This window comes from Schistocerca americana, chromosome 4 (genome assembly GCF_021461395.2).
Source record: "Schistocerca americana isolate TAMUIC-IGC-003095 chromosome 4, iqSchAmer2.1, whole genome shotgun sequence".
Classification (NCBI taxonomy): Eukaryota; Metazoa; Arthropoda; class Insecta; order Orthoptera; family Acrididae; genus Schistocerca; species Schistocerca americana.
The window spans coordinates 92,569,545-92,593,522 of record NC_060122.1 but is presented as its reverse complement, the minus strand read 5'-3'; the positions used below and the strand labels follow the sequence as shown (position 1 = coordinate 92,593,522).

At 41.2% G+C, this 23,978-nt stretch overlaps 1 non-coding gene across 1 annotated transcript; it reads left to right on the top strand.

Moving 5' to 3' along the window:
- The first annotated feature begins 22,143 nt into the window (after positions 1–22,143).
- On the top strand, positions 22,144–22,216 carry Trnaa-cgc. The gene has a single exon. It is a non-coding gene; the product is annotated as a tRNA-Ala (tRNA).
- The last annotated feature ends 1,762 nt before the right edge of the window (positions 22,217–23,978 follow it).

Below are 23,978 nucleotides of genomic sequence, written 5' to 3'. Positions count from 1 at the left end.
TGTTCCGGACTGAAGCGCCTAGAACCGCTCTGCCACATATTACTATTTTGGCTTCAAAGTAAGTGGTGATGGCCGAAGTAGAGAGGATATACAATGTAGACTCTCAATGGCAAGAAAGATGTAAGGAGAGAAATCTGTCAACTTCCTATGTAGACCTAAGTATTAGGAAGTGTTTTGTGAAGGTGCTTGTCTGGAAAATTTTGGAAATTTGTGGTAAGATCTTACGGGACCAAATTACTGAGGTCATCGGTCCCCGAGCTTACACACTACTTAATCTAACTGAAACTAACTTACTCTAAGAACAACACACACACCAATGCCCGAGAGAGGACTCGAACCTTCCACGTGAGGAGCCGCGCGAACCGTGATGGGACGCTTGAGACCGCGCAGTTCCGCAGTGCGGCGTTTGTCTGGAGTGTAGCCATGTATGGAAGTGAAACATTAATGATAAACAGTTTAGACAAGAAAGGGACATAGGCTTTTGAAATGGTGGTGCTGCAGAAGAATGCTTAAGATTAGATGGGTAGATCACTTAACTAATGAGTAGGTACTGAAGAGAACTGGGAAGACATTTGGCACAATTTGACTGAAAGAAGGGATCGGTTGATAGGACACATTCTGACGCATCAAGGGATCACCAACTTAGTATTTGTGGATAAAAATCGTGGAGCAAGAGTTGAATACCGTAAGCAGATTGAGAAGGATGTAGGTTGCAGTAGTTATTCAGAGATGAAGAAGCTTGCACAGACCAGAGCAACATGGAGAGCTGCATCACACCAGTCTTTGGACTGGAGGCCACAACAACAACAACAACACACATAAACCCACCTTTCATCACATCTGAGAATTCGCAGCAATCCGTGGCATGTGCTACTCGTCAGACAAATTTCTCTGACACGTGTCGGGTTTGACAGCCCCACGATACTGCATACACCCTCAATGGTCTGCCTACGATCTACCACCGCCGCAATCTAACCAGCAGCGTTATTTTCAGGAGTAATGCCATTTGATGGCCGTCCTGACAGGGGATCATCGTCAAACGATGTTAAACTTGACCAACTCCAAGACCGCTTAAGGCACTGACTTACAAATGATGTATGAGGTGCCACCTGGCACCTTTTCGTCGTACTAGCTAGACTTTACAAGCTGCGCCGACATTTCCATAACTTTTGGATAGCACCTCGTTTATTAGGAAACAACTAAAGCGGTCACCCTGTCGTTGTTGCATGTTGCCTACTTTAAGGCTTCCTGGGCTAACAGAAAACTGGTTTTCAGTATTTTACACCCTTTATGACCGAATTTAAAAATTTGAAACTGTTTCATAGTCTACGCATTAAGTAATAGCTACATCTACATCTACATGATTACTCTGCAATTCACAATTAAGTGCCCGGTGGAGGGTTCATCGAACCACCTATTTCTCTACCGTTCCATTCTAGAACAGCGTGCTGGAAAAACGAACACTTAAATCTATCTGTGCGTTCTCTGGTTTCTCTTATTTTGTTATGATGATCATTCCTCCCTATGTAGGTGGGAGCTAACAAAATGTTTCACTCTCTGAGGAGAAAGTTGTTGACTGTAATTTTATGACAAGATCCGGACGCAACAAATAGCACGTTTATTTTAATGACTGGTACCCCAATTGACGAATCATATCTGTTGCGCCCTCTCCCCTATCTCGCGATAGCACAAAACGAGCAGTCCTTTGAACTTTTTCGGTGTCCTCTGCTAATCCTATCTGATGCGGATCCCACCCTGCACAACAGTACTTCAGAAGAGGACACACAAGCGTAGTGTAGGGAGTCTCTATAATAGACCTGTTGCATTTTCTTAGTATTCTGCAAGAAGTCGTAGCCGTTGGTTTGATTTACCCCATTATCTATGCAACGAAAGTTACACGTATCTCTAAGCCATAAACATTTAGTTGAATGTGCAGTGTTTACATTTGTGTGATGTATCGCACAAACAAAATTTAATGGATTTCTTTTGTTACTCATGTGGATGACTTCACACTTTCATTATTTAGAGTCAGTTTGTAACCTCCGCCTCACTTATCGACCTTAATGACAGTGAAAAATTAAACCGCGTGTACCTAATGGAAATTTGGGAAAAGCAATCGTCACCGAAGTTAATCTGTCTGTAAAGAGGGAGGAAAGGGTTACATCTAAAGGAAAGGAAAAATGCAATGGAACTGGTGGAAATTAATTTTGAAAAGGGGTAAAGTTAATAAAGAAAATAAAAGTGCGGCCGTTACGTTAACAATTAACTAGCGGTAATTAGATATTTGAGATTTGGGGAAAATTACGGTCGCCAGTCCTATGGACAATTACTATAGTAACTGAAAAAGAAAGGTTATTACGCATATAACTAGCACTAAAAGCGTGGCAACTGAAGGTTGACACGTGTTGTGTGAAAACTGAAAGTTTGTCAGAAGTAATAAATTTCGTTACACTCTGACTTAATTTAGCAAAAGAAATAATAAAACCGGAAAATTGAAAGTTAATTTAGTGACTGAAATTAATAGTGAGATTTGTTTCTGAAGGACTACGAAATTCAGTAAAATAAGGTTAGTCTTGGGCTACCTCAACAATCATTTCAAAACCTACTTGAATCTACGCAATTTAGAAATAAGAGATTTAACTTTGAACTTGAATTAAATGATTCTGAACAATTAACAATAGTAACATTTAGTATGTACCAAACCGAGCTGCAGTCACAGGTAAGCTAAAATATGGTAATAAAACTCGCACTCTTAATTTGTGCTTGCGTAATCTAAATACTGTAGCCAGCTATGAATACATTAACTGAACTTTGAAATTAAAGCAGTGAAATGGAATGATATTACTTCAACGCTGGCGTCTGAATTTCAACGACCCTCGGGTTCATTTCGGAAAAGGAAGGGACCCTGCTTGGTAATGCAATTGGGACAATGAGCAACAAAGGTTCATGCTAAGTTGCTGTTATTTTGTGATGCAACAATTTTAAAAGCTGAGGTCTGCCATACAGTTCTAAAACTTTACGTGCTTCCAGTCTTCCTTGTTGGTTGATTGAGGGTTTGAAGCCGTCGATCGAGGACGTGGCGACAGTCACTCATTGTCGGCCGTCGCTGTTGCAGAAGCTGGATGTTGGCGCGCCTTCTTCTCGACACGGTCACCAGGCGAAACGGGCTCTTGATGTGCGCCAGCTAATGCTTCCCGTCCGCGACATCGTGTCAGAAACTATCATAGCAAGTCCAGCGCAATTACATGCTGCCAAACCCCGAAAGCGCGGCAACTCGCGGGAGCGTCACACAACACACCTGCCCAACCGCACTACCCCAGCCAGACTCTGCTCTGCCCGCGCTCCACGCGGCAGAGTTAACAGTACCAAAGATCCTAAACACTTTGGTTCTCCACACGACCTATCTATGTAATCGTTCGATAGCATAGTTTTCCCTAGGCAAGACCCAGCGTAAAAATAAAAATAATGTTGTGGATTGGCAAGACAGCCAACCCACTATGAGAGGAAGCCGAAAGGCACGCGTTTTAGCTCACGCAGGTTGGCGTGAGCTCTGCAACATGTTAAGGAAATGAGACTAACAAAAAACGTACGTAGCTGCTGGAATACTTAACGTTAATCCATAATTGGTGAACATCGCTCTTGACGGTACATGTTTTACAGCATCAATAGTAACTGGTAATGGCGCCTTTCTAGGTCGTAGCAAATGACGTAGCTGAAGGCTATGCTAACTATCGTCTCGGCAAATGAGAGCGTAATTTGTCAGTGAACCATCGCTAGCAAAGTCGGCTGTACAACCGGGGCGAGTGCTAGGAAGTCTCTCTAGACCTGCCGTGTGGCGGCGCTCGGTCTGCAATCACTGATAGTGGCGACACGCGGGTCCGACGTATACTAACGGACCGCGGCCGATTTGAAGGCTACCACCTAGCAAGTGTGGTAAAAATAAATGGAAATGTCGTGTGGCTAGGGCCTCCCGTCGGGTAGACCGTTCGCCTGGTGCAGGTCTTTCGATTTGACGCCACTTCGGCGACCTGCGCGTCGATGGAGATGAAATGATGATGCTTAGGACAGCACAACACCCAGTCCCTGAGCGGAGAAAATCTCCGACCCAGCCGGGAATCGAACCCGGGCCCTTAGGATTGACAGTCTGTCACGCTGACCACTCAGCTACCAGGGCGGACAGCAAGTGTGGTGTCTGGCGGTGACACCACAAATAATATTTACAAAACATTTATTATATATTATATATTTATATATTATTTATACATCGACATAAATGCAAACAGTAAAACAATTACAATATATAAAGAGACAGAAATGTCATATCTTCAGGTGACAAAATAAGGAAAAAATTTATAGTACAATAGATGGAAATAGGAAGATATGCATTTCCGGCGTTACACGTGCCCCACATTGTCTGAGGATGTTCGTGTAACCTAAACAGAATCAGAAAATGTCCCAAAAAAGAAACAGCGGAAATTCCTATGCTCAAAACATCAACAAAATTTAGCATTCGTCTAATTAACCATAAATCAATGTTTAGACCATAATAATTGAGTGGAGACACTCCTAATCTTATTCCGCTCTGTCATCTGACATAAAAGAAAACAGGTTGGCAACATATTAAAATTCATAGAAAACAGAGAAAATGATTTAGCTATTCCAAACTCGTCAAAATTCCTTCCAGTATCAAGAAATGGAATTCTATTTACAAAATTAACCAGAGTACATGGTCATAAAAAACAGGTATATCAAAATACGCAAATTAATAATTAATTACATAGAATACACATTTTATATAACCTTTTCATAATTAATATTCTCATCATGAGAGTCCACTTAACGCTAAACGAGAAAATAATATACAGCAGATCAACAAAAACATAAATATTGACAGCAGAATTCTTTCACATCAGCTGTCCGGGAAGAAAAACAACTCCACCTTCCGTACCCTCAAGTACAAAGAATGCCGACAGCGGCACAAGAGCCGACAGCGGCACAAGAGCCGACAGCGGCTCCGCCTCGCCAGTATTGTTGCGCCCACCTGTGCGGCACACTTGATCTCACTTGCCTGTGTAACGGCATTTCCAGAAGGTCCGTTTCACTGAATTCTTTTGGAAAAACTCACTCCCGAGTAATCTCAAGGAGTCCATTAACACTATCACAGTGGATAACTCAACATTGTCCATCATCATACGCATGCACTAGCCTGAAACTTAAAACAGCGTCTAAGTACATCGGCAATGATTAGTAAATCACATATTTGTGGAATCTTACAGCTAGTTACAAAATCATATTTACATTCCTTAATCTACTGTGACTCAGCTGAAAACTTAAACTAGCAGCTTGGATTTTTCAATTGATAAATAATCACTCTGTTTTAAATCATTTAGTAAAAATTAATTACTTATTAATTACAACTTCTTTAATGTCCTCTTGGTCAGGCAAAAGCATGGCAATCTAGCAAATCGTTTAAATCTTACACTCTATATTTACATAATGTACAAATTACCCATTCTGTGGTATTAATCAGTCCTAGGCTGGTACAATTTCAAGTCTACAATGTTCAGTATACCTAATAGCTTTCCAGAGCTTGGATACTTTAAGCAATAATCATTTGTGTGAGGTATACCAATGACTTTATATGCTCCATTATAAACAAAATTAAATTTAGAGATTTCATTGTCTATCTCGCTCGATTTCTCATGAGCTTTTACAAATACTAAGTCTCCGATTGCAAACATAGCAAAACGCGCTTTAGCGTCATGACAACGTATGCGAGCATCGGCTTTTAGCTTAATTACTCTTGGAAAACGATCTTTTTCCACACCAATGCTAATGTTAATCCGTGGAGGGAATTTGATAATCTCTTCCACAGGTCCCGGTTTGTCTGAAAACACACTCTTATTTCTCATTATTACTTAATACAGGCCTCGTCTTTGTTTGTGTGTTACGTTTGACACACCGTCTACAACACTTTTCAATTCACTTTCTACACTATTGTTAATGCCGAGATTCCTCACGTTACAGTAGTTCAAATTCATACCTACGTCAATGGCATCCGGCCAGTTAACAATGTGTATAAGCTTGTATTACCTATGCACACCATCTCCTGCCTCGTCAAAACTAACTACTATTGTTTTATCTTGTGACGTACATGTCAAAGTTTTGCTTTCGCAATTAATCTCTGTACGGTACTTTAATAGCCACTCTAACCCGATAATTACTTCCGTAGTTAAGACTGGCACGACGAAAAACTCTTGTTCAAATCGTGCCCCACATATCTCGAAGTTGACAAAAATCTGTTTTGTGACCGGTTTACTGGCCTTCCCAATAGCACCGGTAATTTTCACTCCTGTTACTGGCATAACTACGATACCAGGTCTGTCTTTCAGTAACTGAAATATTTTTCCAGATACAATACTCAATTCTGCACCGGTGTCAATCTACACGTTTAGTTGTAGGCCGTGCATATTAACAGACACTACTATCTGTCTACACTTATTCTCGACTGTTTCTTTATTTTCCCACAATAAATCCTCGTCTATATCCAGGTCATTACAGAAAAAACCATCCGGCTTTGATCCTAAATTCGGCTTATCTGGCGGCTTTTTCAGCCTCTGTTCACATACAGTTTTAATTTCAACACGTTTGTCCTGAGGCTTAGTCTGTAGCTTCGCCTCCAATACCGAAACCTTTTCCTGTAACTCAGCAACTAGTGAGTGTTGCTTTGCTATCAATTCACTAATTGTCACCTTCGTTGATTCCTCTTTGGTTAGATTGATCTCATCTGCCAATCTACCTGGAGGAATGTGCCCAGTACTATCTGCAATTACTTCCCCTGGAAATGTGCAACCCACACTGCTACCGTCTGACCGTATAACGTCAGCTCTAATCTCATACACGCTGTAATCTACGTGCTTTTCTACCAATCGTGTCCGGCTATCACTAAAATTCTCGTAATCTTTCTCCTCAATACTTTCGCAATGTTTGAACTGGAGTTTTGCGTCGGATGGGTCGGCCACTTCTAACACTATAACTGTCGGTAAAGTCTGCCGGTCAGGGCCAGAACTTTCCGTTACTACTTCAACACCCAACTCCTGCGGGACGAAACACGACGAATATTGCTTGTGCTCCCCATTAACATCAACTATTTCTGGTAAAGTCTGCCGGTTAGGGCCAGAACTTTCTATCACTTCACAAACACTATCTTCCTGCGGGACGAGACGCGGCAAATCCTGCCCGCGCTCTCCATAAACACTTCTCCCGTACAGGCCCCTATAATCTCTTAGTTCGTCGTATAAGCGACCGAACTGCCTTAACCAGACCTCATCCCTCTCTGCATCCCCTCGCTCGATGACGGACGTGTTATCCGACATCTGATCTTCTCTCAACAATTGCGAATCATTCTTAAACTCAATCTCCAGTTCCGCTGTGGGTGTTACAGCTGCCAATTTATAATCGATTTCCGGAACACTACTTAAATTGTTCTCACTGACAGTGAATGTATTTTCTACTGCCATGTCTACAGCTGATCTACTACTCGTGGGCGCACTCCTTTCTCCTAACACTGGCACACTCTCCCGCCGTTGATTATTCCATACGGAATTTTCATAACGACGACACCTCGGTTTTTTACTGTTATTGGGCCGCCAAAATATCTCCACGCCCGGTCGGCCCCTCACCGGCGCGGCTAATGGTTTCCCTGTCTCGTCCCAGCCGATACGCTCTCCGGATACTGCTGAGGCGGCTGGTCACACCCTCTGGCGTTATTACTATTCGGCAAAGCCCGTATCACGCTAGTATGATACTGATTTCCGTCATTCCTGTTATTATTTGCATTGTACAGATTGTCATTATGGCCCGAACCACTATTGTTATTGCTGTCAAGATTGCGGTATGCATTATTCCCATAGTTATCGTAGTTGTGGTTGTTGTGATACCCGTTGTTGTTACCACGGCCTCTACCACTATCGCGATTATTGCGCCAATTGTCCTCGTCCTCAACTCTTTCCAGGAAATCATTGATTGTCCTGTAATTGTTTCCTACGTAGCGTTTTGTAGAGTTCCCACACTATTTCGGATTCCGTGCGGCGATCACGCAAATATTCCAACTTGCGGATCCAGCCCTCACAAAACTCCTTCATCGAGCCACCCGAATTCGCATCGAAAGGCTTCGATACGACAAATTCACGCCAGACACTTTGTTGTTTTTGCTCTGACCAGTATTCTGCCAGAAACAAATTTTTAAACTCGTCAAAAGCCAAGTTCGTAATGTTGAGGTTTAGGCCCCAACGCTTGGCATCACCAGCCAAAACGTCTATACCCGCATTAATTTTTCTCTCATTAGACCATGATCTGGGTAAAACTCTTTCACAATTTTTTATGAAATCCGTCGCGTGTATACCGCCTTTTTTCAAGCGGTCGAACCGCTCCTCTTTCGCCAACAATTCCGAACTATGTGCACAGATTGGCAAATAGCTCTGTTTTTCGTCAAGTTTCTTTTCTAATTCCGACACTCTCGTAATTACTTGGCAAGTGGTTGTTCAAGCGTTTCCACTTCCCTCTTTTTCTCTTCGCAGATATTAGCCTGCTTCCTCGCTTTAATATCTACTTCAGACACTAAAGCCTTTAAAGTTTCCACCTTCTGTTGATCCTCTTTTTTCACTAATTGAATTTGTGCCGTCACCTTATTCTCGATGATCGGAGCAACTGCTTCTCCTACACTTTTCTCGATTCTGCTAATTTCGGAATTAAAACGAGTATTTATGCTCGCAATTTCCGCCTGAACGCCTATGATTTCCTGTTTACGATTACCGATTTCGGTATTAATTACAACAATATCTTATTTGATTTTATCAACTTTTGTGTTAACAACTTCAACATTGTTGTTAACAACATTAATAGCTTTGTTCTGATTGTCTAGCTTCCGTTCAATTTTTTCAGACTGAGCTTCTTGCTTGGCAGACTGAGCTTCTTGCTTGGCAGCCTGAGCTTTAATTTCTGCCGATTGACTCTAGATTTCGTTAATCAAAACATTCAATAAATCAGTTAAATTCCCGGAAACTACCGGTTTTACTTCCGTAGCGGCTTCCTCTTTAATTGTCCCCCTGTATTCGTCATCGAGGGGTTCCGATTCCGAAACATTTTCTAAAGTTTGGAATGCCATTTCTGCTCTTTGTTGCTGCTTTTCGGTGGTCGCGTCTTTCATGCTAGCCGCCTGCCCTTGAACAATGCGTACCGCGGTGCGCGTTTCCCAGTGTTCGACCGATTGTTCCGTATCCAAGTCTACCAAGTTTTGGTAATTGTTGCCTTCACCCATTTTAATAATTTTCAATATAAATGCCAAATCTCAAGTATAGTTATGATTACTCCCACTACTTATTCTCGCTGACGTAACGGCCTGTTCGTAACCAATACTTTGTTACGAGATTTGCACAATACAAAACTCGTGTCCAGAACAACCTCAAATCTGAAGATTGTCCTGTCACCAGGTCGCCACGTGTTACCTCCCCCTCACTTATTGACCTTAATGACAGTGAAAAATTAAACCGCATGTACCTAATGGAAATTTGGGAAAAGCAATCGTCACCGAAGTTAATCTGTCGGTAAAGAGGGAGGAAAGGGTTACATCTAAATGAAAGGAAAAATGCAAATGAAACTGGTGGAAATTAATTTTGAAAAGGGGTAGAGTTAATAAAGAAAATAAATATGCGGCTGTTACGTTAACAATTAACTAGCGGTAATTAGATATTTGAGATTGGGGGAAAATTACGGTCGCCAGTCCTATGGACAATTACTATAGTAACTGAAAAAGAAAGGTTATTACGCATATAATTAGCACTAAAAGCGTGGCAACTGAAGGTTGACACGTGTTGTTGAAAACTGAAAGTTTGTCAGAAGTAATAAATTTCGCTACACTCTGACTTAATTTAGCAAAAGAAATAATAAAACCGGAAAATTGAAAGTTAATTTAGTGACTGAAATTAATAGTGAGATTTGTTTCTGAAGCACTACGAAATTCAGTAAAATAAGGTTAGTCTTGGGCTACCTCAACAATCATTTCAAAACCTACTTGAATCTACGCAATTTAGAAATAAGAGATTTAACTTTGAACTTGAATTAAATGATTCTGAACAATTAACAATAGTAACAATTAGTATGTACCAAGCCGAGCTGCAGTCACAGGTAAGCTAAAATATGGTAACAAAACTCGCACTCTTAATTTGTGCTTGCGTAATCTAAATACTGTAGCCAGCTATGAATACCTTAAATGAACTTCGAAATTAAAGTAGTGAAATGGAATGATATTACTTAAACGCTGGCGTCTGAATTTCAACGACCCTCGGGTTCATTTCGGAAAAGGAAGGGACCCTCCTTGGTAATGCAATTGGGACAGTGAGCAACAAAGGTTCATGCTAAGTTGCTGTAATTTTGTGATGCAACAATTTTAAAAGCTGAGGTCTGCCATACAGTTCTAAAACTTTACGTGCTTCCAGTCTTCCTTGTTGGTTGATTGAAGGTTTGAAGCCGTCGATCGAGGACGTGGCGACAGTCACTCATTGTCGGCCGTCGCTGTTGCAGGAGCTGGATGTTGGCGCGCCTTCTTCTCGACACGGTCACCAGGCGAAACGGGCTCTTGATGTGCGCCAGCTAATGCTTCCCGGCCGCGACACCGTGTCAGAAACTATCATAGCAAGTCCAGCGCAATTACATGCTGCCAAACCCAGAAAGCGCGGCAACTCGCGGGAGCGTCACACAACACACCTGCCCAACCGCACTACCCCAGCCAGACTCTGCTCTGCCCGCGCTCCACGCGGCAGAGTTAACACTACCAAAGATCCTAAACACTTTGGTTCTCCACACGACCTATCTATGTAATCGTTCGATAGCATAGTTTTCCCTAGGCAAGACCCAGCGTAAAAATACAAATAATATTTACAAAACAAACCAATTCTACATCGACATATATATATATATATATATATATATATATATATATATATATATATATATACGCAAACAGTAAAACAATTACAATATATAAAGAGACCGAAATGTCATATCTTCAGATGACAAAATAAGTAAAAAATTTATAGTACAATAGATGGAAATAGGAGGATATGCATTTCCGGCGTTACAAGTCGCCTATTTTCGCACGTTGCAGATATCTTATCTAAATCGTTTCGCAGTTTGTCTTGATCTTTTGATGACTTTATAATACAGTAAATAATAGCAGCATCTGAAAAAATGTAAGAGTGCTACTCAGATTGTCTCCTAAATCGTTACGTAGATGAGGAACATCAGAGGGTCTACAACACCTCCTTGGGAAGCGCCATATATTACTTCTGTTTCACTCTATGACTTCGCGTCAGTTACTATCAACCGCTACCTTTCTGACAGGAAATCACGAATCTACTCTTACAAATCAGACGATATGAAGTTGCTTGTGAGGTACGGTGCCAAAAGCCTTCTGAAAATATGGAATTAATTTGGTACCCCCTGTCCATATCACTCATTACTTCGTGAGAATAAAGACCTAGTTATGTTTTACAATAACGATATTTTCTGAATATGCGTTGGCTGTTTCTCAATAAATCGTTTCCTTCGATATAACTCATAATGTTCGAACACAGTTTATGTTCCAACATCCTACTTCAAATCAACGTTAGCGATGTGGGTACGTAATTCAGCAGATTAATTCTATTTCCTTTCCTGGGTATTGGTGAGACTTGTGGAGCTTAGGTACGGATCTGGTTGGTTCTATATGACTGCTAAATATGGAGGTACCGTATCAGCATACTCTGAGAGGAACCTGCCTTGTACAGAGTTAGTATCGGAGGCATTGCCTGTGTAGAGTAATTTAAGCTGCTTTGCTACACCGATAATACCTACTTCTAAGTTACTCATGTTAGCAGCTGTTGTTGGTTAGAAATCTGCAATATTTACTTCGTCTTATTTGGTGAAGGAATTTTGGGAAACCGTGTTTAATATCTTTGTTTTAGTAGCACTGTCATAAGCAACATCATCATTCTCATCGCGCAGTGAAGGTACAACGGTGTTTTTCCGCTGGTGTACTTTACGTATAATAGTACGTTAAAAGTTCGACACAACAGGTGAACCATTACTGTCAAAAACTGAGTACATGCCTTGACGCACCGTGAATCACAGCGCGCAAATTACGCAGATAATATGTTTCTTGAAATTTAGCCTCCGGATCGAATATTCCATCGTTTTCCGCGAATGTGTGCGGGTACAAGAGTTGCCCAGACGCACTACCAGAGAATTATCTACATCTACATGGATACTCTGCAAATAACGTTTAAGTGCCTGGCAGAAAATATCCAGCTGTTGTTTAAGAATGAAAGCAGTTAATGAATTAGGACCAACTTTACATATAATTTCAAACCTGTTACAAACTTTTTTCCTTGCAGACACCGCTCCACTAAATAATGAAATGAACAAAGTTTATCGTTGACTATGACTTCGCTGTTCATGCAATAAAACTTCAGCACAAGACATGACGTTTTAATTTATCATTTATTTTCTACAAACTCTATTCGCAGCACAGTTTGGAGACAATGACGACATATAGCACTGAATTTACCTGCAAAGTTATGTTATTGTGTGGCACACAGTTCAACAAATAAGTCGTCAAAAAAAATTTAGATGCATGAGAAACTTGCTTTGTCTTTGACTTTTTCATTACTCTGTGGGTGAATGATCCGAAAGCAATAAAACCAACCCAATTAGGGTTTTGCGTCTTCAACCATAAAGCGTTTACATGCTTAACGTCAAGTAAATGACATATTACCTCATGTGTAAAGTAACCACACCTCTGAAGCCATTTTGTTGATAGGAATTAGATTTTTTAAAGAATCAGAAAGGGGGGGGGGTTATTGGTTTGCTCTCAGCTGAATGATTTTCGAGAGGGAATACGTTTCATACGTCAATAAAGCGAACGACGGGACAGAATATGTATTGTGCAGAAAGAAACATGATAAGTTCGAAGCGGTGTAGGGGAAGACGAATGGAACAAAGTCTGGTGGATAGCCATAGCTCGCTAATGTAGAGTTCGGTAGGCACGACCATAAAACGGCAGGCAAACACTGAATTTGTGTGAATATAATGAACGTAGCGAACGCCTAGCTAATACCAGTTTTTTATACCCATAAGGGTCGCTAAAAGTAACGTTACATGATAAATGAGCAACATATGGCCGGACATACAAATGGAACGTATTTGCACCAATCCACTTACGAAATTTTCGAAACAGTTGGTATGTGAACGTAATAGCAGTAGCCTGAACAGTTCTTACAAAAGGAGTATATGCCTCCTTTTCACAGGGAGTACAGATCCGTCCAGTCATCAATAGTGTTACTGATAAGTATGAATGTTATTTTTTACCTATTTAAATCAGTGTTAAGGTGTTTGGATAAAACAATAGCAGAGATCGCTACAAAATTTGTTTACTACAACCGATTTTGGCTTATGTTAAATCCATCCTCAGATTTTTTGGGCCCTACAAGGGATCGCAATAGCGAAGTTACAAACAACATTACTATTTACGGCTTAAAAGAAAAATAGAGAAATGCTGTAGCGTTTACCCCTGTGGCTGGTGTACGATCGTACACTGTGACTCATGGCTGTGGAGCCACGGGTTAAATAATTCCTTAACTTCATCTACGTCGTGACCATCAATCCTGATGTTAAGTTTCTCGCTGTTTTCATTTCTGCTGCACCTCATTACTTTCGTCTTTCTTCGATTTAATCCCAATCCATATTCTGTACTCATTGACTGTTCAGTCCGTTCAGCAGATCATGTAATTCTTCTTCATTTCCACTCAACATAGCAATGTCATCGGCGAATCGTATCATTAATATCCTGTCAACTTGAATTTTAATTCCACTCCTGAAACTTTCTTTTATTTCCATCATTGCTTCTTCTATGAACAGATTGAACAGTAGGGGGAAAGACTACATCCCTGTCTTACGCACTTTTTATTCCGAGCACTTCGTTCGTGGTCGTCCACTCTTATTATTCCCTCTTGGCTCTTGTAGATATTGTATGTTACCCGTCTCTCCCTGTAGCTTACACCTATTTTTCTCAGAATTTCGAACATCTTGCACCATTTTACATTGTTGAAGGCTTTTCCAGGTCGACAAATACGATGAACGTGTCTTGATTTTTCTTTAGTCTGCTTCCAGTACTAACCTCGATGTCAGAATTGCCTCTCTCGTGCCTTTACCTTTTCTAAACCCAACTTGATCATCATCTAGTACGTCCTCAATTTTCTTTTCCATTTTTCTGTATATTGTTCTTGTCAGAAGCTTGGATGCATGAGTTGTTGAGCTCATTGTGCGATAATTCTCACACTTGTCACCTCTTGCAGTCTTCGAAATTGTGTGGATGATATTTTTCCGAGAGTCAGGTATTATGTATCCAGACTCATACATTATACACACCAAAGCGAATAGTTGTTTTATTCCACATCCCCAGTCGGCCGTAGTGACCGAGCGGTTCTTGGCGCTTCAGTCCGGAACCGCGCTGCTGGTTCGAATCCTGCATCGGGCATGGAAGTGCGTCATGTCCCTAGGTGAGCTATGTATAAGTAGTTCTAAGTCAAGGGGACTGATGACCTCAGATGTTAAGTCCCATAGTTCTTAGAGCCATTTGAACCATTTTCCACTTCCCCCAGTGATTTTAGAAATTCTGGTGGAATGTTATCTATACCTTCTCCCTTATTCGATCTTAAGTCCTCCAAAGCTCTTTTAAATTCTGATTCTAATTCTATATCCCCTATCTCATCTAAATCGAGTCCTGTCTCCTCTTCTATCACATCATCCAAATCTTCCCCCACATAGAAGCTTTCAATGTATTCTTTCAACCTATCCGCTCTCTCCTCTGCATTTACCAGTGGAACTCCCGTTGAACTATTAATGTCAGCGAAGACTGTTTTGACCTTCTTGTATGTATCATTTCTTTTTCGAATTCTTCCCTTTTTTCTAGCAGCATTTCGTCTTCCTATTTATTTCATTCTTCAGCGACTTGTATTTCTGTATTCCTGAGTTCCCTGGAACATTTTTGCACTTCCTCCTTTCCTCGATCAAATGAAGTAATTCTTCTGCTATCCTTGGTTTCTTCGCAGTTACTTCCTTTGTGCCTATGTTTTTTCTTTCCAACTTCTGTGATGGCCCGTTTTAGAGATTTCCATTCCTCTTCAACTGCATTGCCTACTGAGCTATGCCTTATTGCTGTATCTATAGCCTATATCGTCATTGCTTAGTACTTCTGTATTGATTCTTCCTGACTAATCTCTTAATCTTCAGCCTACTATTCATCACCACTACATTGTGATCTGAGTCTGTATCTGCTCCTGGGTACGTCTTACATTCCAGTATCTCATTTCGGAATCTGGCCATGATGTAATCTAACTAAAATCTTCCCGTATCAGCCGGCATTTTCCAAGTATACCTCCTCCTCTTGTGATTCTTGAACAGAGTATTAGCTATTACTAGCTGAAACTTGTTACAGAACTCAATTAGTCTTTCTCCTCTTTCATTCCTTGTCCCAAACCCATATTCTCCTGTAACGTATTCTTCTTCCACTATAACTGCATTCCAGTCTCCCATGACTATTAGGTTTTCGTCTCCCTTTACGTACTGTATTACCCTTTCAATATCCTCATATACTTTCTCTATCTCTTCATCTCCAGCTTGCGACGTCAGCACATATGCCTGAACTGTCGTTGTCGGTGTCGGTTTACTGTCGATTCTAATAAGAACAACCCTGTCACTGAACTGTTCAGAGTAACACACTCTCTGCCCTACCTTCCTATTCATAACAAATCCTACTCCCGTTATACCATTTTCTGCTGCTGTTGATATTACCCTGTACTCATCTGACCAGAAATTCTTGTCTTCTTTCCATTTCACTTCTCTGACCCCTATTATATACAGATCTTAACAGCATTAAGATAGATTAATGTTAATATATCAGATAAAGATAAAACGTTAAAACGATAGATATGCGCTAGTACATATTAACCTAGCTGGTCCCAAAGTACAGTATAAAATGAAAACTATGCGAGATGAAAAGCTTGTTCCGGCGCTAACATACATGTGAGACGTGAATAAATGGTGATACAACAATAAATTTTCATAAAACCAAGATGAGACAGGATACAACGCAAGAGTCGTAAGTGAAAGGAGGGAAAGCAGCATCCTTGGGTCCTTCTGAAAAATATCAAAAAATGCTTTATATCGAAAATGTATATGTCCGTTAAGAAGAAGCGATGGGTCGTGTTTTGGTGGACGAAAACCTCAAGTTCTTTTTGGACAGTATGTAGGATTTGCATATCGTGTTGTACATCACATTCTGAGTGTTTGTTGCTCTTCAGATGTTGTCCAAAAGTAGATTTGCTGCGAGCCGTACCCTGCATATGCTCTTCGTATCTTGTTTGAAAACTCCTACCAGTGTGTCCAATGTACATTTTATGCCAATCCTTACATGTTAGTTTATATACCCCAGATCTTGAGAATCGATATTTTGCAGTTCCGGCATCAGTAAGTGTAGTTTTCTGTTTTTCTGTTTTCATAGCTGCCACTTTGTCACCATGGCAGCTTGACAACAGCGGCCGCTCTTGTGGTTGATGTGGCATCACCATATTTCCTCTCACTAATGGCACTCAATGATACTAACAAGGGAACCTCCCCATCGCACCCCCCTCAGATTTAGTTATAAGTTGACACAGTGGATAGGCCTTGAAAAACTGAATATAGATCAATCGAGAAAACAGGAAGAAGTTGTGTGGAACTATGTAAAAATAAGCAAAATATACAAACTGAATAGCTCATGCGCAAGATAGGCAACATCAAGGATAGTGTGAACTCAGGAGCGCCGTGGTCCCGTGGGTAGCGAGAGCAGCTGCGGAACAAAAGGTCCTTGGTTCAAGTCTTCCCTAGAGTGAAAAGTTTACTTTTTTATTTTTGCAAAGTTATGATCTGTCCGTTCGTTCATTGACGTCTCTGTTCACTGTAATAAGTTTAGTGCCTGTGTTTTGCGACCGCACCGCAAAACCGTGCGATTAGTAGACGAAAGGACGTGCCTCTCCAATGGGAACCGAAAACATTTGATCGCAAGGTCATAGGTCAACCGATTCCTCCACAGGAAAACGTCTGATATATTCTATACGACACTGGTGACGGCATGTGCGTCACATGACAGGAATATGTTGTCGACCCACCTAACTTATACACTTCGCGAATGGGTAAAAAGATTCTTCTACCTTGCCCGATTTAGGTTTTCCTGTGGATGTGATAATCACTCCCAAAAAAAGTGATGAAAATATAAGAGTTTGTCATGTAAACCGAAAATAAAAAATTAAAATTTTCACTCGATGGAAGGCTTGAACCAAGAACCTCACGCTAACCACGGGACCACAGCGCTCCTCAATTCACGTTTTCCTTGATACTGCCTATCTTACACATGGACTACTCAGTTTGTATATTTTGCTTATTTTTCCATAGTTCCAGACAACTTCTTCCTGTTTTCTCAATTGATATGTGTTCAGTTTTTCAAGGCCTATCCACTGTGCCAACTTATAACTAAATCTGAGGGGGGTGCGATGGGGAGGTTCCCTTGTAAGTAACGTTCCTACAGCGTTTGTAATACGGTCGCTTCCATTTCAGCATCTAGTTTGCCATTAAAATTTTCGCTCGATATTGTGCCACTTATGAGCCATGCTACGTCATAAGATAGCAATGTTTTTCAGTCTTTCCAGCAATTTATGAGTCGTCTGCATAAATGTCTTTGAAAATAACGACCTGGATTGATACCCTAATCGCAGTCGGCATGCCCATGTGTACTTCTTTGATTTCTTAGCTGCCACTTTGACCGTTACGTTACCATGACAACGGTGTCCTTTTCAGTACACGCTTCTATGATTTCATGGGGGACATCTTGGATCTTGGCCTTCAGTTTTCCTAGACAACGGCGTCTTCTTGAATTCTTACCAGAGGGCACTGCCTAGTCAACATACAACGACGTGTGTATATTTTAATTGTCGTATCTTTTAGTGTAATTTAGCTGCTATTATGACTTTATATAATATCTGTCTGTGCATACTCTCTAGTTTATTCGTTTATCGACAGAACATTAATAAGAACGATGTGTTTGTCGTTGACATAGGTGTCACTAGATGACGCTGCTTCTCCTCTTGTTCTGTAAGTCTGTTTATTTTATTTTGTTTTAACATAAATGACTACTTACTTGGTCTACAAGAACTTGCTTTGCAAATTTCATATAGCAACGACATTCCAGTTCTTGTGAAGCGTTCGCCATTGGCTGTTGCTGACGTAATCCATAGTCGGCACGCGGATTGCACACTGTTTGGCCCGTGGCTCCACAGCCATCAGTCACGGTGTACGAGCGTGGTAAGACGTGAAAAATCGACGAGCCGCCAACACCAGCTATAGGGGTAAACGCTACAGCATTTCTGTCTTTATCTTCTAGCAACGCATAATGTAGTAGTATTTATAACTTCGTTGTTCCTACCCTTGCAAGGCTCAAGAAATCTGAGGTTGGCTTTAACGTAAGCCGACACCGGTCGCAATAAACAAATGTTATTGGGATCTCAACCCTTCAACGTAAGTACAGCACCAGATCGATGCGGTCCACAGACAATGTTTAATACTTCAAGGAGCTAGATGCTAAAATGACAGACATTGTTTAATACTTCAAGGAGCTAGATGTTAAAATGACTTTTTGCCCAATGCATAGAAGGAAACTAGTAGACGTTTCAGTAACGTTTGTACAGCAGCTGTTAGGGTGTATAGTCATGACTTCTGTTATTGGTTCTGACGTTTGCATTTATTAAGATTTATTTTGTACTGTACGTATATTTCAGTAATTGATGTGCCTTCATAGAATTTCATGTGAGAGTACTGTTTGTGTATTTAATTAAATTCATTGATTCCACTCACTTCTGCCTTGAGTTGAACTTTTGAATTTTATTGATTTTTATTTTTTACATGTCACATTTAATTATTTGGGTGCATTCACATATTTCGGTTTTGTACTCCGGGTTTGAGTTAATGTTTTGTTTTGTACGGCCATCCTAAATTCCGACATAACTGTCGTAAAGGAGTGTGACCGTAGTATAAGTTATATGTTCATTTGTCACTACAGTAGTGAAGCCTTAATCACAGTATTCAATCTTTTTTTAAAAAGAAAACGTATTACATTATCGGTTTCAACGAAATACGTCGTCATTTTCAAATGTAAAACATCAGTTGGAGAATATATAGGTGGAATTGAGGCTATACATCTGACAACAATTACGAAATATAGTGAGACCAGGCAACCGAGGCAATTTTGGCACAATTAAGTCACTACGATATTATGCCCATGCTTGCCCAACCGTTCATTCTGTGTCATAATGTAGAATAGATAAAAACTACACCAGGGTAAAAACAGCCAATTTTTCTTGCAATGTGTCCTGCTGTGAAACAACGATCGTATGGCTGATATAAATGCGCAATTCATAAGTGAAATGATCTATCGTGTGGCTAGGGCCACCCGTCGGGTAGGCCGATCGCTTGGTGCAAGTCTTAGGAGGTGACGCCATTTCGGCGACATTCGTATCGATGAGGATGAAATGATGATGATTAGGACAACACTCAGTTCTCGAGCGGAGAAAATCTCCAACCCGGCCGGGAATCGAAACCTGGACCCACGCATGACATGCTGCCGCGCTGAACACTTTTTTCCTTATTTCGCGTTTTGTACGCTATTGTTCGTGATATTTGGTCGTAGCGGACGTCACATGACATCCGTTGGAAATGAGCGTTTGGTGTCATTGGCCGGGAGGCCCCTTACAGGGCAGGTCCGGCTGCCTTGGTGCAGGTCTTATTACATTCGACGCCACAATGGGCGACCTGTGCGCCGGATGGGGGTGATATGATGATGAAGACAACACAACACCCAGTCCCTGAGCGGAGAAAATCGCCGACCCAGCCGGGAATCGAACCCGGGCGCCTTAAGACAGTAGTCCGTCACGCTGGCCATTCAGCTATCGGGGCGGACTATGACATCCGTTGAAGTTCGTTGTTGATCGCTTGACTCAGGTTTTTTTTTTTTTTTTTTTTTTTATTACAGACACCAGCCAGTTTTCTGATGAAACAAGCTGAGCTACCGTGCTGGGGCCACTCAGCTATGGAGGCAGAGTGCATCAAGCACAGCAAGCTTCCGCATGGAATGTAGCATATTATTTTACTATGTTCCGAGAAAAGAATCTCAAAATACGCTTTACTCTCATGTACGACTGACACGCTATACTACTTCGGGAATAATAAAATTATGTGCTGCATTCCATATAGAAGCTTGCTATGCTTTTTACACTTACGTCTTGCGAATTTATCAACCATACGATCGTTGTCACAGCAGCACATAGCGCAAGAGTCCTCGGCAATTTTGATCTTGGTGTAGTTTTTATCTATTCTATATTAGGACATGGAATTAACGGTTGGGCAAGCATTGGCATAATTTGTAGTGACTTGATTGTGCCGCCATTGCCTCGGTTGCCTGGTCTCATTATTTTTTTGTAATTGTTGTCAGGTGTATGGTCACTATTCTCATTATATATTCTCCAACTGATGTTTCACATTTGAAAATGATGATGCAGTTCGTTGAAATCTGTAATGTAATCCCCCTTTTTTTAAATTATGTACTGTGACTAAAGCTTCACTATTGTAGTATCAGATAAACATTTAACTTGCATGGCTTTTATTTTAACTTTTCTTGTGTTTGTCTTATTTATCCACAAAGCTCTAAGTTTTACAAACTCGTATCTCACTGCGATTACTGCAGAGTCAGCAAGAGGTTCTGCGGGACTGTTGTTGCTATCAAAACTTGCAGTACAATCCCAGCATTGAGGGACAAGCTACGGCAGTGGATTTTGTCAGCTGCTGAAGCAAATTTCGTGAAGCTCTTCACTTCCAAACAAGTCAAAACCGCTTTCTCTTTGTTACGGACATTGTGTTGTGTATTTAATCACTTGGAAATATAAATGCTATTCAATACAGCATGTGCATAATTTCCTTGTCGTCTCCTCATCTCCGTGACACAACAGGATCGTCATCGAACAAGCTGAGAGTGCCTCTGACCTTATCGCTTATGTGTATTGGGAACATCAAACGTTAGTATTGCACATCCTTGAGGCATCCGATGTTACTTCCACTTTTGTTGAGCACTCGCATCGTCTATGACGTGTTGTGTTTAGTATTCTACTGATTCTGGGAGTGAATCGAACTTTAGTGAAGGTCCACTATATGGTTTTGATTGCTTAGTTGACAAAGTAATTCGGTGCCGAACGCCTGTCCGACTTCTAGGAAGGTGGAATGTACCTGATCACCACTAATTTCAAGGAATCGTGGGCGGCAAAGCGAGCTGTGTTTCACTCGAGAGACAACTTTTCATTGTGGACCGTGTTCGATCTTAAAACACATTATAGGGTTCTGCGACTGATTCCATCATTTCTACATGTCCCCATATATACATACGCTAGTTTTGAATTAACATAAATCTGTGTTGCAAATGTATTCTATTTTTGTTCGTCATAAGTGAACATCGCAAGATATTCTATTTATTTTTTTTTTACCTTCGATAAGAATAAACTGTCCTTTTCGAACAGCTTCAGTAATCTGCTCTTTTGTTGTTGTTGTGGTCTTCAGGCCTGAGACTGGTTTGATGCAGCTCTCCATGCTACTCTATCCTGTGAAAGCTTCTTCATCTTCCAGTACTTACTGCAACCTACATCGTTCTGAATCTGCTTAGTGTATTCATCTCTTGGTCTCCCTCTAAGATTTTTACCCTCCACGCTGCCCTCCAATACTAAATTGGTGATCCCTTGTTGCCTCAGAACATGTCCTACCAACCGATCCCTTCTTCTAGTCAAGTTGTACCACAAACTTTTGTTCTCCCCAATCCTGTTCAATACTTCCTCATTAGTTATGTGATCTACCCACCTAATCTTCAGCACTCTTCTGTAATACCACATTTCAAAAGCTTCTATTCTCTTCTTGTCAAAACTATTTATCGTCCATGTTTCACTTCCATACTTGGCTACACTCCATACAAAAATACCGAGCCAGGTGGCGCAGTGGTTAGCACACTGGACTCGCATTCGGGAGGACGACGGTTCAATCCCGTCTCCGGCCATCCTGATTTAGGTTTTCCGTGATTTCCCTAAATCGCTTCAGGCAAATGCCGGGATGGTTCCTTTGAAAGGGCACGGCCGATTTCCTTCCCCATCCTTCCCTCACCCGAGCTTGCGCTCCGTCTCTAATGACCTCGTTGTCGATGGGACGTTAAACACTACTCTCCTCCTCCTCCTTCATACAAATACTTTCAGAAACGACTTCCTGACACTTAAATCTATACTCGATGTTAACAAAATTCTCTTCTTCAGAAATGCTTTCCTTGCCATTGCCAGGCTACATTTTATATCCTCTCTACTTCGACCGTCATCAGTTATTTTGCTCCCCAAATAGCAAAACTCCTTTACTACTTTAAGTGTCTCATTTCCTAATCTAATTCCCTCAGCATCACCCGACTTAATTCGACTACATTCCATTATCCTCATTTTGCTTTTGTTGATGTTCATCTTATATCCTCCTTTCAAGACACTATCCATTCCGTTCAACTGCTCCTCCAAGTCCTTTGCTGTCTGTGACAGAATTACAATGTCATCGGCGAACCTCAAAGTTTTTATTTCTTCTCCATGTATTTTAATACCTACTCCGAAACTAGAAAAGAAAAATCTGCCCTTTATGCTCCGAATATTCTCAGATTTAGTTCTTTGAAAACTATATAGGATGTAAGGGGGGTAAAAATAATATATGCTATGTGTTTACTATGCAGTAGGTATATCTGTGGTGTCACCGCCAGACACCACACTTGCTAGGTGGTAGCTTAAATCGGCCGCGGTCCATTTAGTACATGTCGGACCCGCGTGTCGCCACTGTGTGATCGCAGACCGAGCGCCACCACAAGGCAGGTCTCGAGAGACGGAATAGCACTCGGCCCAGTTGTACGACGACTTTGCTAGAGACTACACTGACGAAGCCTTTCTCTCATTTGCCGAGAGATAGTTAGAATAGCCTTCAGCTAAGTCCATGGCTACGACCTAGCAAGGCGCTATTAGCCTTACATAGTTTGATAGTTATCGTATGAAGTGTCTCATCAAGAACGATGTATACAACAAGGACGATTAAAAGTTAAGTATTAAAACAGCTACGTACTTTTCTTGTTACCACTTATTACGTATCCTGTTTCAGACCTTTCTCTAGCCTAAGTGAGATTACGCGTGCCTTTCGGCTACTTCAGTGTGGCGTAGCTGTCTTGTTACGCCACTACAATATCACTAGCATTTATTACTGTTGATGGCACGTACAGTACATTTCGCAATGGATAGATAACTCTACTTTTTATACTGACCATCCCATCAGAATATCTTTTACTGGATGTATTTCACAGCCTTCTTGAGATTTTCAGTTTTCTTACGTTTATCTGTAACGCTGCCGTATTGCACTGGAAGCTGAAAAGTCACGTGTATTGTTATTCTTAAACTTAGGTCGGCTGTGTTTTTTATAAGTTAATCAATCAACTGAAAAGTAATCACATATAGATAGTTTAAACTGAATGTAAATTCTGAACAACTAGCAGGACTGAACCAAAACATCGTTGGCTTCCTGTGTCAACACGAAGTGCTCGAGCTGGGCTAAAATGTGTCTGTGAAATGTTATGGGACTTAACTGCTAAGGTCATCAGTCCCTAAGCTTACACACTACTTAACCGAAATTATCCTAAGGACACACACACATACACCCATGCCCGAGGGAGGACTCGGACCTCCGCCGGGAGCAACCACACAGTCCATGACTGCAGCGCCCTAGACCGATCGGCTAATCATGCGCGGCGA